The following is a 6,000-nucleotide window of genomic DNA, read 5'->3' on the forward strand; positions in this document are numbered from 1 at the left end:
GTTTTATGGGTTAAAAGACACTTAAAGCACTTCAGACAGTAGCATCGATACTGGAGTTAAACTTCTCTCCCAAAGCAGAACACAAACTGCTCCTGTTTACAGCTTTTGGGGGGGAAATAAAGTGTCCCAGTGTTTAAGCCCGTCAAAACAGCACATAGGACTGAAAATGGCTCACATTCATATCATTAACACTAAATCTTCTAATTAACTTTGAGGTTTTTATTTTCGTAGACAATAAACGTAGACAATTCCCACGAACAACTACAGTGTAAAGTAGAAACAGAAAGAAATATATTTTGATGTGTATAAGAATAAAAACATGAGCCCGCGCGCAGCGAGCGCACGTCCTCTCTGATACGTTATAAAACCTAAACAGATGACATTTATAATTTTCCAACAAAGTTTATAAACACACAGTAAAACCATTAAACACTGAGCAGTTGGTCTAAACGCTGTAATATTCGTGCTCCACTCCACTGCTCCCTCTCGCGCTGTCACACAAACTCACTGGAACATTGTTGCTATTTTTTGCTACTCACCCTTTTTTTTCCTCCGCAATCCCTCGCTGAATATAGACACGGTGTATCAGTGAGTCGAGGGGACGCGGAGCGACATGAATGTATTTTCAGTCACATTGACAAGCAGGGATGCTTCTATTTTCGGGATCCGAACAAACTCCGAAGAAGCAGCCGCTTGTCAAACAAAGCCCCTCCTCCGAGACGTGACGTCACCGGGACTCCGCCCCCTCGTGTCTCAATTAGCAACTTGATATGGAAACTTATGGGCTCGTGGCCTGAGGTGGCGTCAAAAAAAAACATAAATCCTTCAATAATAAACGCCTTGGAGCTCCGAAACGGTTTGTTTAGAACTGTTTTAGCCTGTTTAGATAACAAAGGGACCAGTGTGCAGCGGATAAGTTACTGAAAAACAGGAAACTCTTCCGAAGCTAATGTGACGTCACCCGCTGGCGGGGGGGAGGGGGGGGTCGCTCAAAGTACAGGAAACGCTTAAAATACATAATACTGACAAAAAGTAGCACGTTGGCGGACAGAAAAGGGGAGATTTGTGCGCAGTCTTATAAAGAACTTGCTACGTAACACAGTCGTGCTTCTTTTGTTGTAGACCGCGTTACAATAAAGTATTTAAATATTTATTGACGTTGAAGGCTGAGCGGCCTTAGATACCATTGACGTCATTTGTAGAATACAACAGCGACAACAATAGGACCCGCTCTTTAAAACTGACAGCTTTCTCAACCAATAGGATTCGTTAGATTGTCAGCGGCCAATCAGCGAAACGAGGCTGGATACGCTGACGTCGCGTGTGGCACAGTCACGTGCAGGAGTTGAGGAAGAGGTGTGGCGCTTCACAACACCAGTTGTTTTGACCGGGATTTAAAGGAGTAAGAACTCGCCTCGTGCCGCAGATCAGTTCACCCGAATAAATCTTTCAGTAAATAAATAAAAACCTTTATTATTTATTAAACTGCATTTTACGTACAATCTGCAGTTATAATGGTGCAGCGGTAAAAGTACAACTGATTTTGGATGATGCTATGTAGCAATTTAAAAGCCAGTAATTTTATTACCAAACATAACAAAGTTCTCCATCATAGATGAATATAGTACATAAGATATAAAGTTTGTTATTCAAATGTGGATTTCTTACTGGAAATAACTCTTAAAGTAATGTTCCATACAATAAATAAACGGTTTATAAAAATAGATAGATAGATAGATAGATAGATAGATAGATAGATAGATAGATAGATAGATAGATAGATAGATAAATTTAAAAAAATAAAATGATAAATAAAATAAAATGTTGATAGTGACATTTTATCTGATCCAACTGTCAGGTTATTAAGTGCAATAAACAAGCAAAAAGGTTACGCAACAGAGTAAAGATTGTGAGGTGTTTGACGAATACACAAAAGATTTTACACCAATTGTGAGTGAGCATCTCAGAGTGATTGTCCACATAATCTTACGTGTAATAACTTTAATAATTTTAATAAATAATCATACAAATAATTTAAGTATTAGTTTACATATGCGAGATAAAATAGATAAATATAGCATTAATAAATATATTAATTAGTATTTATTTTGTCAGGTTATTTGATTAAGGTTTCCTGTGCTAAATATGTTGTATTTTTAAGACATGCCGGTGATCGGTCTGCTTAAATCAAACCATCAGCACGGCTCATCATGTTAAGATCACTTTCAGATATTGTTAGTAATAAAAACAATACATCTCAATACATTCTCATTTAATTTATACTATTGAGCATATCAAAATATACAGATTCACAGTCCATTCTTAAAGGTGGATTAACAATTACATCAATTAATATGGGGAAACATATATTAGATCTTAGCACAAAGAACTGTATAATGGCTTTGCAGATGAAATGCAAGTTTACTCTGCTGTGAGCATATTTATACACTTTATGTACATTTCTGTGAGTCTATTCATCCCTATCAATTTTCCTCTTTCAGCCCTGTTGAAGCTGTTGCTGCCTGTAAACGAGATGCCATGAAGGGCTGGGCACATATACACAACACTTGTTGGAAACAGAGACTTCACCGCCTACACTAAACCTCAGCCACCTGTGGTCGTGAGATTAGTGTGAGAAAAGCAGGACATATTTTATGTATTACTTGTGTGTCACAAAAGCCTTCATGATGTTATGCTTTTATTTCATGTCTTCATGAATGCAAAAGTTTATATTAAATTCAGAAACTCTCAGGACATATTTATTATAAGAATTGATGGGTTACATGCAGGTTACATGCAGGGACTCTAATTAAATCAGAACAGACACATTTGAAGAAAAAAAAACAGAAACCTCAAACGCATGATAAACTTTGGGAATTATTAATAAAAGTTATTTTCTTTAATACCTCTGAGCCCTTAATAATTGTTTGCCAATTGACTAAATGGATATAATAGCACAATGTTAAGACATTTGTATATTTTTTATATTACAAAATAACTTAATGGTATGATTCAGTGAAATCATGCTACTAATGAAAAGCATAGTTTTTACCAAACCCCATGTCATTTCTCACCTGTATCTACTGTGCTGCTGCAGCTGCCTTCACAGAACCTGCTGTAAAGGCTTTCTCCACATGGGTCTGTCTTCACTTCAGCTAAGCCACACTTCCTTCTAACACTCAGAAACTTTCTATAACAGTAATACTTTCTTTTGCTTCTCTTTTCATAACTTTCTTTTCTTCCTGCTTTCTCCTCTCACTTTTCCTCTTGCTTTTCTCAAAGCCAGGCCAGCTGGCTTTGGACAGCTTCCTCTCACCTATGAGGTTTTCCTTTACACACTCTGTCTCCCCTCGTCCCCTGGTTTTTCTGCTGGGAGGGAACTCAGTCACAGCACTTTGAAGGCTGGGATCCCAGATGGACACACACACTCAGGACACAAGTGTGTGTGTGTGTGTGTGTGCGTGTGTGTGTGTGTGTGTGTGTGTGTGTGTGTGTGTGTGTGTGTGTGTGTGTGTGTGTGTGTGTGTGTGTGTGTGTGTGTGTGTGTTGTACATGACTTGGCTCTGGGGAGCGCTTGTGACCAGCCGCAGCTGTCACACACACAAAGGGTGTTGGGTGCCTTTTTGTTTTGATTATTAATATAAGTGAGAAATTGACAAGAGGGTTCGAGTACATGACTTTTAACAAGAGAAGGACAAATTATTGATTGCATTTGTTTATGAATAAAAGAGAATGGTTCAGTGATTTTGTCATCAAAATCAACAAATTCATTTTAGTAGATTTAGTATATTTTATTTATCACATAATTTCAGCTTCAGTACAATACAGGAACAAAACAGACCTCGATTAGTTGTTATAATTATTTTATGATATGTTTAATATGAGGTTTCCGTGAAAGATCTGACAAACTGCACAAATTGTATTCACCATGTTCTGATAGAAGACAGCTGATATTTACAAGATTGTTTCACACCACAAATAGCTCCTGAGTACACAGCTACTATGGCGCCAATTAAAAAGAGATGGTCCTTTCACAACAAACTCCAAAAGTCAAGATTATTCACTGTACAAACTCTAAAAGAGCAGGTCATTTTATTCCTACATTTTTGAATGACAGAATCCTTAAAAGTCACACTCAGATTGAAGGTCATGATTTTAGCTTCACTATCTTGCATCATGCATCATTATCTTTTTCCTAATTAGAGGAACCAGCCCCAAGTCCCAAAATGTCTTTTATGGGCCACCATGGTCTCAATCTGTTTTAGCTGTGAGGTGCCTTCTGCCTTGTTTCACTGAAAAACTTGTCCATCAAACCATAATTTTGACAAATGTTGTATATGAACTGAATTAATTCATGTAATATTCACTTCTTATAAATAGAGACTTGTTTAATGCTTTAAATTAGTGGAGGAAAAGTGTGATTTTTTAAAGGTTCAGTAATTTATTAAACGGCATGGACAGATAAACTGAAGAATCAGCCAACTGTGAATAAGTAGATAGTTCGTGAACTTGTCAGTGATCAGCAATTTATGAGCAAATTATCGTTTCACCACACCCAGCATTCCGGCATAACCACAGGTGAGGATATGAAGCTGAGCGAAAAACTGAATCTGGTGTTAAGGCACAGCACTCTGTGTCAGTGCAGATGCTGGCTGTGCATTAGATAACTATGTAGGGTCTCTAAAAATATCCTGTGTCTTGCAGTCTGGTTCAGCTCTCTCATTACTGCCTGTAATTAACACTGAGCATGCCATGCCAACTTATTGCACAGCCCCCCACCACTCACAGATTCATGCAAAGATATAGAGGATCAAAACTACTGAAGTTTTAAGACTGCTTCCATTTTTGATGCTATTTTTTCTTGTCTGCTTCAAAGACAGGCATCAGCTTAGGTTTTTTAGTTACCCTCTTCCATTAGGTTGGTCCCAGCAATGCTTTTTCTTCCATATTTTTTGTTCATTTAAAAAGAGATTTATTGTTTTTAAAAATGTGGGCAGCAGTACAAAATCAGAAACAAATGATAATGAGGAGAAATTCCATGGCATAATAATACCTACTGTTTTGACTTTGAACCATTTCCATGTTGTGCTCTATTCTTAACTCCCATGAACATGGATTAGTGCCGTCTCCATACACTCCTAGTATTCTATTGTATTTTGTGCCTGCCTAGTGTCACTTCCAAAAATGGTAGAGGATCTGTAATTATCTCGCCGTTTGGTGAAGCTACTGTATAATGCCATTTATAACAACGAGCCAGCCATTCTGCATGAACTGTAACAAGTTCATTAAAAATTGAGCAAGGTCAGAAATGAAACTTCTCTTTCCCATTTTTCATTTTGTCCATAATGTCATTAATCTAGCAAAATGGCAGCAGAATAATTCACCCTGACAAGCTGTTGTCAGGTAGCATTAGCAGAATTACTCTTGATAAACAAAGATTGAAATGGCAGAGACACAGCAAACCTGAAATGAAAGACATTTTACAATATTGGGAATGCAATGAACAAAAAAGTGATGTTTGACTTCTTTGTAATGATGTCAGGTGCTCTCTGTTTAAAGTCATTTGTAATACTGATGTTAACATTGGCATGAATGAGATTCTGGTTTAATTTAAATAACACACTGGTGTCCTTTAACATACAGTACTTTGGGATTGCAAGGTCAAATAATTTGACCAGATAGTTGGTTGCAGTACAGCTTGGTTGTCATGATACATATCAGGTTCACCATGAGGAGCTTGTGATAGGAAACTGTTTAGCTGTAATGACACAGGTCATCTATCTTGAAGCCTTTTCTCTGGCTGCATGAGCTTTTACACAAGGTAGTTTTTCTGTTTTTGAGAGACATGAACACACCTTAGACACTAATATGTAGGCAAACCGGAGTGTACTGTATACGCTTTGTTCTATGCCTTTCATACAAAGAGCATACACTATGGTGCAACTGGTTGCTATAAGATTTAGGAAAATTTACAACCACATAGGCCAGAATGTTTATACT

General features: G+C 37.4%; 1 protein-coding gene across 8 annotated transcripts in view; it reads right to left on the reverse strand.

The window, feature by feature from the left end:
* mef2aa (myocyte enhancer factor 2aa) overlaps positions 1 to 3,385 on the reverse strand; it is a 79,285-nt gene extending 75,900 nt beyond the window's left edge. For 2 of the 8 annotated variants that reach the window (XM_047822475.1, XM_047822473.1), the window contains exon 1: positions 540 to 937. The gene's annotated coding sequence lies outside the window, so the exon portion shown is untranslated. Of the gene's footprint in view, positions 1 to 539; positions 938 to 3,074 lie in introns of those variants that run through there. The other 6 variants (XM_047822476.1, XM_047822478.1, XM_027161487.2 and 3 more) reach the window with 4 other exon arrangements.
* Positions 3,386 to 6,000: the final 2,615 nt, after the last annotated feature.

Source organism: Tachysurus fulvidraco, chromosome 13 (genome assembly GCF_022655615.1).
Source record: "Tachysurus fulvidraco isolate hzauxx_2018 chromosome 13, HZAU_PFXX_2.0, whole genome shotgun sequence".
Taxonomy (NCBI): Eukaryota; Metazoa; Chordata; class Actinopteri; order Siluriformes; family Bagridae; genus Tachysurus; species Tachysurus fulvidraco.